Here is a 13539-nt window from a genome sequence, read left to right on the forward strand (position 1 = left end):
TTAATTTTATCTCCAGAATATTACCTCCCTCTAATGTATTGTCCTAAGAAATGTACAATAAAAGAAGAAAAACACAAGAAGAAAACACTCTGAAAATATTACATTTTAATAATAAACCTTGAATAACCTTAAATTCACATTGGGAATTTAAAACCCATTTTATCATCTGCAAGATTAATATGTACTAGAGAACCATCACGGAAAGTGAATGGCTCACCCTGCTGGTTTGTTGCTAGATCAGTGGAACATGCTGTTTTTGCTTTTTTACCTGGCTTTTCTTTCTCCACTGCAATAAACAGAAATTATTTTTTCTGATTTTTAATACCCAGCACAACAGGGCATCCTGCCAAAAAGAAGCTGTCTATCAGTAAGGCTAGTCTCCCCAAATTTTCCCCAAATCTTTCATGTCTAATCCTATTGTTCATGAGACATATGTAATGAAAAGTTGAAAGTTTCATGATCATTGTCTCCCTTCTTAAAAATGAGGTCAGCACTGATGCCTATTAAAACCACTTGATGATGATTAGTTCTGTGGTGTTCTGTGATTGTTCTTGCAATATTAATCATATTATTCATTATTTATAACTTTCACTCTTATGTTTTCATCTCTACCTGTTGTTTTCCATCACTTCTTTCAAATGTCTCAGCTGCAATGGCTGTATTTGTCTGATCAGAGAGACAAAGCTGTCCTAAATCTGTCCAATGATCAAATGAGAGACCCTGAAGAATGGTCCAGGTACCAAAGGCCTCAGGCAAGGAGTTGTGATTGAATACAATATCTTAGAAGCAGAATGGACACTGTAAGGTCCTGTTGCAGTCCTGTTCTGAGATGCCAGATAACAAACGGAAAAAGAAGATGCAAGTAAGGAAACAGAGATGCAGTGATTTTTGCAGAAGTTTCCCGACTTCTTTTTCTTTAGGGAAATTCAGGAAAATTCTGGAAGTTTGTTCAGTGGTCAGCTTCTGGTAACCTCTGGTGACTTGTTACTCCTGGGGTCAGCTCCTGGAGGCTTTTTCTTCTCATAAGATTGCAATGCATGCTCTCCCATAGCATCCATAGCCAAAATGGTGAGATATGGACTGGATAAGGAGAGGATAAAACAGGTAAAAATTGGCTGAATTCCTGGGCTCAGAAGGTTGTGAACAGTTTACAAAGTCCGGCTGGGCTCTGATTACCAGTGACATCTCTCAGGGGTTGATATTGGAGCAATATTGCTAAATGCATCTGTTAACAATCTGAATGATGAGATGTAACATATTCTCAGCAAGTTCATGGATGATAACAAACTGAGAGGAGCAGCCAATACCCTGGAGGGCACCGGTGCTATTACAGGGACCTCAGCAAGTTAGTGAAATGGGCTGACAGACACTTCATGACATTCAGTGAGAGACATATGAAGTCCTGCACCTGGAATGGAGTAACCTCATGCAGCAGTGCAGGCTGGAACCTGGCTGGGGAGATAGCACATCTGCAGAAAGTACCCGGTGGTCCTGCCAGACAACAAGTTGAATGTGAGCCAGTAGTGTGCCCTTGCAGCAGAGGCCAACAGCCTCCAGACCTCTACTGGCAGGCATGCAGCCAACAGGCTGAGGGACATGATACTTCCCTCTGTTCAGCACTTGTGAGGCCATATATGGAGGACTGTGTCCAGTTTTGGCCTCGCCAGTACAAGAAAGACATTGACAGACTGGAACAATTTCAACAGAGGGCCACCAAGACAGCTAGAGGGCTGGAGAACACAATGTGTATGGAGGGGCTGAGAGTGGGGCTTGCTCAGCATGTGAAGGAGAAGACTCATCGAGAACCTGTTGCTGTCTTTGGCTACATAAAGCAAAGTATGGAGAAGGTAGAGCCAGACTCTTTTCAAAGGTGCATTGATTAGATAGGAAGAAAACCATTTCCACTGTCAGGATGGAGTGTCTATCCTTGGGAATACTAAAAATTCACCTGGACAAGGGTTGAGCAACCTCCTCTAAATGGATCTGCTTTGAGCTGATGATCTCTGTCTTTCAATGTAAACTATTTCATCATTCTAAAAAGTAAGCATTCTTCCTTTTTCCTTTCCTTTCCTTTTCCTTTCCTTTTCCTTTCCTTTCCTTTCCTTTCCTTTCCTTTCCTTTCCTTTCCTTTCCTTTCCTTTCCTTTCCTTTCCTTTCCTTTCCTTTCCTTTCCTTTCCTTTCCTTTCCTTTCCTTTCCTTTCCTTTCCTTTCCTTTCCTTTCCTTTCCTTTCCTTTCCTTTCCTTTCCTTTCCTTTCCTTTCCTTTCCTTTCCTTTCCTTTCCTTTCCTTTCCTTTCCTTTCCTTTCCTTTCCTTTCCTTTCCTTTCCTTTCCTTTCCTTTCCTTTCCTTTCCTTTCCTTTCCTTTCCTTTCCTTTCCTTTCCTTTCCTTTCCTTTCCTTTCCTTTCCTTTCCTTTCCTTTCCTTTCCTTTCCTTTCCTTTCCTTTCCTTTCCTTTCCTTTCCTTTCCTTTCCTTTCCTTTCCTTTCCTTTCCTTTCCTTTCCTTTCCTTTCCTTTCCTTTCCTTTCCTTTCCTTTCCTTTCCTTTCCTTTCCTTTCCTTTCCTTTCCTTTCCTTTCCTTTCCTTTCCTTTCCTTTCCTTTCCTTTCCTTTCCTTTCCTTTCCTTTCCTTTCCTTTCCTTTCCTTTCCTTTCCTTTCCTTTCCTTTCCTTTCCTTTCCTTTCCTTTCCTTTCCTTTCCTTTCCTTTCCTTTCCTTTCCTTTCCTTTCCTTTCCTTTCCTTTCCTTTCCTTTCCTTTCCTTTCCTTTCCTTTCCTTTCCTTTCCTTTCCTTTCCTTTCCTTTCCTTTCCTTTCCTTTCCTTTCCTTTCCTTTCCTTTCCTTTCCTTTCCTTTCCTTTCCTTTCCTTTCCTTTCCTTTCCTTTCCTTTCCTTTCCTTTCCTTTCCTTTCCTTTCCTAACCATTCTAAAAAGTAAGCACTCTTCCTTCTTTCTTTCCTTTCCCCTTTCTTTCCTTTTCCTTTCCTTTCCTTTCCTTTCCTTTCCTTTCCTTTCCTTTCCTTTCCTCTCCTCTCCTCTCCTCTCCTCTCCTCTCTTTCTTTCCCTTTTTAGTGTATGCAGTGTATGTAACATTGTGGGATTCTGTTCCAAGATCTGAGCTTTCTAGTTGTTCAGTAACATAAATAATAATGAATTCTTATGACTAGTTCTATCCAAAATAAACAATGTTTAACACACACTAACTGCAACTTCTGTCAGCTTCTTGGATTGTCACAGCAGCTAAATGGTAAAACGAAAATGCACTAATAACAAACAAATGGCTATGAATTATCTAAGATCTCCTATTTATGGCAGAAAAAAGATTTTAAAACAGATTTGTGTAATTAATGCCTTACCACATGGCTTAGTTTCATTAACTCTGCTGAAAAGAATGCAGCAGCTCAGAGCACTTGTGGTCAGATTTCAAATTCCCTTATACATGTACTGAACCCTGTAATCATCACTGAAGTAATGGTGTTTCAAATGGAATATAATGTGAGTTGCATTTTGAACTAGTGGACGGTTCTCTAATTATATTCTCCTTAATTATTGCAATAAGCATGAATTTTGTATTCAAAAGAGAGAAAAGTGTTTTGTTGGGAGCAGCTGCAAAGTTATCTGATAAAAAACTGAAAAATAAAGTGGGTTTTTTACCATTGCTAAAGGGTTAAAAATATATATACATTCTGAAAAGTGAAACCTTTAAGAAGGAATTTACTAATTTTGCAGGAAATCTTAGAACTGACCTGATCAGCTTGAAACCATTTGATAGAGCCAAGGTATTTGATGGTAAGTGAATAACCCATTCCTCCAGGTAGTCAGAGAAGTTATAATTGGTTGTACCATGAGGATATTTCTTGGAGAAGGAATGCTTGTGGTTGCATCAAATTTTGTCTCATCAGCATTCATTGCCATAGAAAAAATATAGATTGTTTTTTGTGGTTTCTTGGAGAAGACTTGCAGAATGTAATCAAAGCATAACCAATGCACAGCACTTCATTCATCATACCCTTCCTTCTTAGATAAAGTAGATGGAATGAATAGGTGAAAAATGTGCATTCCTATTTCTTTTCCTTCAAAAGAGATAAGTAATCCTTCACGGTGATTTCTAACACATTCTGTCTCACTTGCATTGTGAACGGCTCTCCAAAAGTACACAGAATGCTGAAGTGTTTTTCTGTCTGAACAAAATATGTGCCTTTTGTACTGAGGCAGAAATTCTTCAGCTTTTTACTTCTATCTGGAGTTTTCACACTGATATCTGCTTTTCAGAACTGATATGTAACATTGAACACATAGAAATGTGTTTTTTTCCCCCCCCCCCCATACTGTTGAATAAGTTTCTAATGAATTACACACTGCTATTAGTCTTTAAGAAAAATTGTAAAAACTCATTGTAAGGCCATCTGAAGTTCCAAATCACAGTATCCCTAGTGGGCAGAGTTAATCATCTACTTCAGGAGTTTTATGAAAGAGTGCTCATTCTTTCTGTACGAAGTTTGATAGTTAGGGGAAACAGTTTCCTGAGAATACCCAAGAAGGATAATTTTAGAATAGAAAACATACCTTTTCAAGGGTAGAACGCATTCATTTCTAATTTTGAGTTGCAGTTTATAGTTGTGGCAGCAAGATTTCCTGACTTCCTATATAATTCCTGCATCCTCATACTTCATTCTTGCCTGCATTTGCGAGTAGAGCCATTACATCTGTTTTCAGATGGAAAGCCTGTACCCAGCATTAGGTTAAAATAAATTTTCTGTGTTATGCAGATGATAATGTCATTCCACTGACCTTAACAACCGTAACAATGAGGTTAAGAGAATAAAATGAGATGAACTTCATAGTTCATCACCACAGTTATATTGTTTAAAATACCTTTTTGCTTCTGGGAAAGCATACCTGAAAATCTCTTTCTTATGAACTCCTAACTCAGTGGCAAAATAGACCCAAAATGACATTTCAAATTCACCAGAATTTCCTTCCTCACAAAGGAGGGAGCTGTTTTGTGCAATGGGACTTAAATGGCTACATCAGACTGATGACACGTTTCTGTTGGAAAGTGTTCACGATGATTACATGTTTATCTTGCAGCACAATACCATTAGAAACCTCCCTGTATCAAGGAACAGATAGAACAAAATTTATTCAGTAGGTTAAATAATGGTAAAAATGATCTGGAAAATAGAAGAAACTAACCGTCAAGTCCTGGGTGATCCAACTAGACCAAAATGGGGGATCATTCAGCTGTACCCTGGAGATTGTTGGACAGGTTGACTGCTAATAATGATTCAGACCAGCAGAAAGTTACACATGCTTATGGGAAGTAAATCCTGACTGATATGTATTGATGGGTACTGATGTGTATTCCCTTTTCTTAGCATTAAGAAGCTAGATGAGAAGAAAACAGGGGTTGATGTGCTGACTGCACCTTCAGGCTGTTTTGTTTTTTGTGTTGTTTTAGTCTTAACTAAGTGGTGACTTCCTTTGTGTTCAGTTGGAGTAAAACTAAAGACAAAATTCAATTCCTGTAAGTACCCCTTTGTGACTTTCAGAGAGGGCTCATTTCTAACACCTGCAGAGACATTGTGTGACTGTCTCCACCTAAAAGTCAGAGACCCAAATTGTACAATCACATTTTAGGGTGGATTCTGACACACCTTCTCTCACAGAACATTTCAACAGAAAACCACTGGATGTAAGACTGTATATACAGTAAAGAAGCTACTCATTCTATAGTGAGACATTGTCATACAGCTAATTTAGTATGTATTTAGTAATAAAAATATTGGCACAAGTAAATAACTATGAGACTCTTAGGAATACTATTTTCTGGTAATTAACATAAAGTTCTAAAATAAAGTATAAGTAACTTTACATAAGATCTGAAATATTTTTAAATACTACAGAGTTTTCCATCTTACAACACACAGCAGCAGTAGCAGTGAGAATGTTAATACATGAGCAATATTATTTACCCATGAGCAGTCAGATATGCAAATTATATGAAGAGCACATCATACATTTTCACAGGGATTTAAATGTTTGTGATTAAAGCAGTTTATGATAAGTGCGGCATAAAACTCAGTTCTTATATGGCTGTCATGATTAGAATAGTGCAGCAAAAATATGATCTTTACTATGACTGATTTGCAGAAAAAGCAGAACACTGAAGAAATACAAAATTTTGCAACAGTTGCTTTTCTTTATCAAGTGGTAATACAAAAAACATTTGTGCACAGTTGGAGCTCTGTAAATTAAACTAAAGCACTGCATGATCTGAGGCGATACGGGGACATAACTACAGCCCCATCCTCTGTGTAAAAAATTGCAGAAGCAGTGTAGCTCAAAAAACTAGCACCAAAACCAGTGGGTGATAGGTGAGAATGGAGTAGAGGACTCCCCAATAAAATGGTTCACACAGGTTTTAGTAAGAAATTAGATTACCTCATATAGAAACTATCAGGAAAAGAACAGGTTGTTAAAAGAAGGGTCAAATTCGCATCTAGATGAAATGGTTATTTCCACAGAGGTCACTAAGTGCCTGACAAATTACAACACTGATGTTTAGATCCATACACTTTGTGTGCTCTGTTGTTAGGAGGCCATAGTAGGTAGCAGCATAGAGCTGGATAGATACCGGTAAGATGAGCATATTCCTTTCCCCACTGTAGTAGGACACTAGACAAGGATATGGGGATGATGGTCCAAAAATAAGCTACAAACAGCGAAATTAACAGGAAAATCATGTAACTATTCAGAAAAAAAATGTGTTCTCATCAGACTGAAAACAAAAACAATGCAGTTTTCCAAAAGAAAAATACTCTTTACAAATAAGCAGCAAAACTGACTGCTCACAGATTTTCTAATTAGTACCTAGAGCAACATCTTCCCAAGGAAACTATGGATCTAAGCCCACAAGAAGCAAACCAAATGCCTGGCACTGGTGAACGCTGAAAATAAAGGTGCTGACTATGCCAACTTTAAGTACACAAACAAGCAAGCAATGCTGCTAGGCAGGCGTAGCTTTTGAGCCCTGCACTTTGGGTTCCTGTAAGGAAGGGCAATCCTGCACCCCATTGTAATGTACCTTTTTTTTTTTCCCCCACAAGCATTGCATGTAGAATTGTTAGATATAATTTTCACAGGATTTGAATTCTTGTCCTGGCAAGGCATCTTCTCTGCTGCTGGTGGCCTTTTGGAATTTTCCAGCAGTGTTAGCCAAGCTCAACAGGCAGTTAGAGTTTTCAAAAATTCAAATTTTTCTTCAGTGTTTTAACCCTACATCAGCTACAGGAGTTACTTACAGAACAGTTGTCGTCACAGGAATTGTGCAGTTAAAACATTATATCACTGAAATTCAGAAGAAAATATAAAGATCATATTAAAAAAAACTGGAGCTGGGCTTCATTCAGTTTAAATGGGTGTGTGTGAAAACAATTGAAAACATACATCTACTAACAAGCACCCAAGTGTGTGCTAGTAACTTATTGCTGGTTTACTCCATGTCCCTGCCATTCTTTGGAGGAAAAAAAAATAATTCTTGGATGCCTCTGTATAAAAAGCAGTCTTTAAACCTAACCCCTGACTTTTGCAACACTTTCTTGATGACATATTTCACAGAGTATTTACCTTGAGCTAGATACAATCTAAAAGGATGTCCATTTTATACACCTATTGCCATACTCTGTCTTTCTTCCATGTTACTAGCCTTCAGCACAACCTGATTGATTTGACTGTGAGAAGGGATAGGCTTTATTCTCGACTGTGCTAGCAAAATGTATCTCAAAACTAACAAATCGGTTTTTGTTCATTTCTCCAAAACCCGTGGTTAAAAAAAAATATTTTCTCATAAAACTATTTTTAAAGTACATCTCTTCACAGTTAGCCATGAAATTAGCCACAGTTTAAACCAGCTGCTGGGTGACTGGAACGAAGTTTCTCTCCCTTATGTCTTTCATTTCTGGCTGCTGTTGTACCCCTTGCTGTGGTGACTTCTCAGACAAATTCATCCTAAGAAGGAATTTATATTTTTATTTGACTTTACTCCTCATCAGTGGCTTAACTGTTTCTCTTCTTTGCCTGAGGAGTGGTACATTATGCATAGACATAACATGTATGTGTCTAACATGATGTATAGACATAAATTGATACGGGTTAGTAGGGACCTCTGGAAGTTGTCTGGTTCTACCTTTCACTCAAAGCAGGGTCAACTTAGCTTAGGTTGCTCAAAGTTCAGAGCGGCCAGAAATGGTCTTCTGCAATTAATTATTGTCTAAATGTTTCTGGTAAGATAGAAAATTGTTGCATATGAGGAAATTTCCTGCAATTCCTAATTGTCTTTTGCATTACAAATTAGATGTATTTTTCTTAAAGTTTTTGGGAAATAACTTCACATTAGGTCTTGAAAAAGAGTCCACTGAGTTGCAGGAGCCTTTTTCAATTGTCCAGCAGACCTTATCTTGAGGGATTCAGGAAAAAAAATCAGAAGAGATTATATGAGAAGTGTTTGACTTGTTGTGATAAGTTCATACTGTTATTAACACTGTCTCCAGCAATTGTACTCAGGATTACCTTGGACAGACAAAAGGTGACACCTTCTTTTTTGTATAAAAGCTTAAAAATCAGATGTTAAGTCTTGAAAAAGTGGGGTAAATTATCAATTTATGAAGCAATAAAGGATGAATGTCCAGAATGCTACATGTAAAAGCACTTAAAAGATTATACTCCCACCTCTCTCTGCTGAGTGCGATTGACTGTTGGCCACAGAGATCTGACATCCAAGCTTTCATATACAGTACATGTGACCTGCTCCATTAATATCTTACCTGAGTTAAAAGAAAAACTCATTAAAGGAGGCTTTTCTCAAGACAATACTGCCTGAAAGCTGCTGTCTCCTTGAAATACTGACTGGGGGTAGGGCAGGGGAGAATGAAGGGCAAGCGATGAGAAGGGGACACTGAGCAATGACTCTCGGGTAAGAGAAGGAACAAAGGAACACTACAGTGATTGCCATCAGGAATACGTTCTTTCAGGCAGAGATGGAATTGTGAAGAGATAGGGGATGCATAGTATCTTACATAAGCTGTATCTTGATAGGACCATTGTTGAGGATATTATTCATAGTCTGTCATTCTGTTCTTGCTGTTTGGGCTTTAAAGATACTGTCTAAGTTACTTTTTAAGTCATTGTACTCTTTTAACATGAAATGCCATGGAAAGAGTCCACCAGTTACTGTGCAGCTGTATATTCTAAATTTTTTGAGTAATTTCTTTTCTAGTTCCTGGAAGGTTTTTAAGTGTTAAATATTATTAAAAGTGCTGTCTCTGTATCTGTCAAGAGCCTCTTAACATTAAATATTAAAAAGCAGAAGTTGCTCTTTCTAGTCATTGACTATTTTTGCTAAATATTTTATTAAAATAGAATTTTTTCACTATCAATGAACACTACATTTTTACCCCCAAAATAAGCAAATTCTTAGTCAAAGATTAAAATTTAGCTTTATTTCTTTAGATGTCTCTTTTCTTTACTGCTTAGCACATTAAAGATTTATCAAAACATTTGGTTTTTATTCATTGTGAAGCACAATACTTTCCAAACTACATTTCAGGATAAAATATTTTTCTGTTAGAAGGTGCTTTTTCATCTACTGTGTAATATTCTATATTAAATATTAAGACAAGTTGATATTTGTCTAGTCTCTTTTGCTGCTGAATAGATTTTTTAAGTCACTGAACCTTCTTACATTTGAACTAATAACTATGTGATGAACAATTGCACACAGTCCTGTATATTTTTATGAATAGCTGAAGAAAAAATATAACATTTTCATAGACAAACATAACAAAAGAACCTTATTAAAGTAATTTTTTATTTTTGTGTAACACCTGAGATAGTTGGGACTCTGTCACTTGCAATTGGATTTGATCAATTGCCTTACAATAACTTGAAACTTGCAACACTGCTCGTTTATTCGTGATTGCTTAGCTATGTGATGTTTTACCCAATATGACAGCATCTGAGTAAAGTTTTCTGGTTTTCTTTTATTTTTTCTTCTTTTTGTTCTATAATTTTATATCAGAGGTATTTCATAATTCAGCCAAGAATAACCCTTTGCTCTGCTTCACATTCTCTAAATTACATGAAGTAACACTGGATTACAATATTCCCCAAACATCCCATAGAAAGTTTGCAGATTTTGTGAAAGTTAATTGCTTGTGTTTTAAGAGAACAGCAGCATGTGAGGCAGTCATGGGAAGGCTATTAATTAACTAAGTTGAGGCAGCGTTAATCAGAGAAAGAATGAGGAATTTAAAACAAAAAAGTGGACAGGCAAGTCAGGAATTGGGCATAACATGAAGGTGAATAAAGACTGTTGTGAACAAACTGAGAATGAAACATTGAAAAAAAATCAAATAATAAACAGAACATTGAAAAGCTGATCTGCTTTATTTTTTTTTTCTTTTTGAAAATACATTAATGATGTTATAAAGTATCATGGATTTGATTTGTTTATAGTTCTGGCATGTAAAAAGATAGATTAAACTCTGAGGGACTGATTAGAAAACAGAAGTTATGTTGCTAATCAGCTAGCATAATAAATAATAAACAAAGCCACATCTTTAAGTTAAAGTGAATTAAGAAACTATAACTTCTATGTAATAGATAATTCGTAATTACCCTCTAGAAACATTCCTAAACAATTACATATCCATTGACCTGAAGCAATCCAGCTTCCTTAGTAGAACTACTGATTTTTTTTTTCTTTTTCTGAATCTACTGAGTATTCTAAAATCTTTACAGCCATCATGAACACTGCAGAGCACAGCGTGCTGACACCTTTACACACAGTCAGGCAGCTCCTTGCATTTTTCCAGCCTCCTGTAGAGTTAGTTTCTGACTCTTGGGTCTCTTTTTCTTTTCAAGTTCTTTCTCACTCTGCTCTATGGGTTCCTGTTCCTGCAATAGCTGGGTTGCCCTGTGCCTTCTTCTCAGTGATGTATGTGTCTTTCTCTTTTTCTGTGATATAGCATCTGTATTTGCTTCAGGCAGCTTGCTTCAAAGAACAGCTGTGAGAAAGGTAAGAATTCAATTCCTTGCAGAGAGTCTAGAAGTTGTGTTGTGATCTAGTAGATCTGTTAAACAAAACAAAGATTGATGAGGGTGGCAGAGGGTGTTGTGCTTGTACTATCATGAAGTATCTGATATCTAACCAAAAAGACCTCAAAAAATTTGCCTTATCATCTGAACATAGTACATTGTGCAATTTAAGCAATGAAGAATGTGTGAAAAAGTATCTTTGATTTTCGTATGTGAAACTTTGTCATTTTATGACTGTTCTTCTTCTAAGCACATAAATACACTTCTAAATACATAAATCACTAAAAATAATATGGAGATTTGGGAAAAAAAGGCAAGGGCTAAAGAAGACTAGAAAGCCACAATAACCTTTGGATGGAATTGTATTGGCGGTAATCTTCAAATAAAAGGAAATATGATAAAATGTGGCTTTCTTTAATATATTGTAAATACAATAGTGAGCCAAATAAAATAAATAACTAATTTTGAGCAAACCCCAAGGATGGCTGCATGCCTTCACAGACACTATGTTCCTCAGAAATGTAAGGGGTAGCTCTAGGGAATTTAGCTAAACATAAGTAAATAAAAGTAAGTAAGTGTAATTCATATTGACTGTCACTGCAGGTGTTTGCAAGGATAAACTTTTCTTTGTATGTGAAAGGGAACATGCCAAATCTCTCCTGCATTTTGCTATTTAAAGTTCTATTAGGTTGGTCTGAATGTCTTACAATATTAATTAAACTAGTATTTTTTACTGACATCTTCTAAAATGTGTAGCATAAGTATTCATGTTTGGATTGCCTTGTAAGCATCTCTGTAATTTGATTTAGACTTTCTTGTAAAGATGTCTGTTCACAGGATTTTCTCTACCTTCAAAGTACTCCTTTTGTCACTTCATCATCTTCTGGAGAAAATGAAAATTCAATGGGTCACGAAGACATTCATGTTTATAAAGCTTTAGGAAAAAAAATTGACTTATTCTTGGACAACTGAAAAACAGAAAAAAAAGTAGCTAAGTAAGTTACTTGCTATAAGTTACATACCACTTCTGTACATGCACAGTCATGAAAGCCTTCCTGGAATTTAAGCACAGTTCAGTCTGTAAAGGATGACACTACAGTATGTGGTAAACCTCAGGATACAAACTGTAGACATGAACATTATGAAACCTTTCCTTGGCTAATAACAGCTGGTTAGGAATGGCGCCACTGGATTGACGGGCACACAGTAGAAAATCCAGCAGGTTTAATTTCTGCTCTTCCTTGCCATAGTAAACACTGAAAATTATTTCATCCATTTCTCATTCAGCAGACAGAAAAACCCTACCTAATATAAACAAGGCAAGCAAAACCACATTTCTAACAATGTGCTGCAGCACTGGCTTTGGGGTTTTCTATTATTCTACAAAAACGTCTAACCCCTGTGAAGAAAAACACCCAAAGAAACCAACAATGAACCCAAACCCTACGTTTCCTACATATTTGTTAGTAAGTTTACTAGGGTCAGTACATTTCAATCAGTTATAAAAAAGCAAATGATAGTAAATGTTACTTGCGGATTTATTTCAAAACTGAACAGGCTATGCATTAAAAAGTAGTATGATGCCACAGAACTTTTTCAACTACACAGATTTCAAAATTGTCTTAAAATTCTGTTCTATTTTACAGAAGATATTTTTTCAGAAACGTAAAATCTCATAGTATCTGTTGAATCTTTCACACCCCTTCAGATAATGAATGATCTGTTGGTATTTCCACTGTTCAGTAAATCTCTGTGGTAAAGGGTGTACAGTTTATTTGTAAAGAATGACCCTAGGCTTTAGCATGACACAGTATTTTCACTAGGGAAGAATAAATTTATAAACAATTTTATTTTACCTGAGTAAAAAATAACAAATTATGAATAGAGTTTCAAGTCAGAGTTTAAAGATCCTTGTTTCTTGTTGTTTATATTAAAATAATCAGACTTTCTCATAAGTAACACAAATAACACCTTCCAGTCTTCTTGGATACAATTGGCCATATTATGACTTTAAAACATGAGTTCTTTCAGTGGTAGCCACATTAACATAAGCCTTTACTTTCCTGCAGTGTCTTCTTCCTCCATTTTCCTTCCTTTCTTCCTTTCCTTTTAATTGTTTCTTATCTTTCTCCCATGAAATATTTTTTCTTTACCCTCTTCCAAAACATCACTGCAAGTCTGTGACAAGTAGGGAAACAAAGTGAGGTAGTTATTTTCTCCTTTGCCTCATCACTGAGAGATGAAGTGGTTTCAGTAGTTAAGACTGTACAAAAGGTGGGTGGAAGTCAGATTGCTTCTTATTTTGCTTTTTCTTTTGCCTAGCACTGTAACCCCCATCTGGCAAACAGAGACAGCTCCACTTGTCTGACTTTTGAAGAGGCTGACAGCCTCAATAAAACCCAAAGCCAGGCCTGGATGGCTGTGGCAGAGATCAGGAATATTCTGAA

Source organism: Pygoscelis adeliae, unplaced genomic scaffold (genome assembly GCF_000699105.1).
Source record: "Pygoscelis adeliae isolate BGI_AS28 unplaced genomic scaffold, ASM69910v1 Scaffold113, whole genome shotgun sequence".
NCBI classification, from domain to species: Eukaryota; Metazoa; Chordata; class Aves; order Sphenisciformes; family Spheniscidae; genus Pygoscelis; species Pygoscelis adeliae.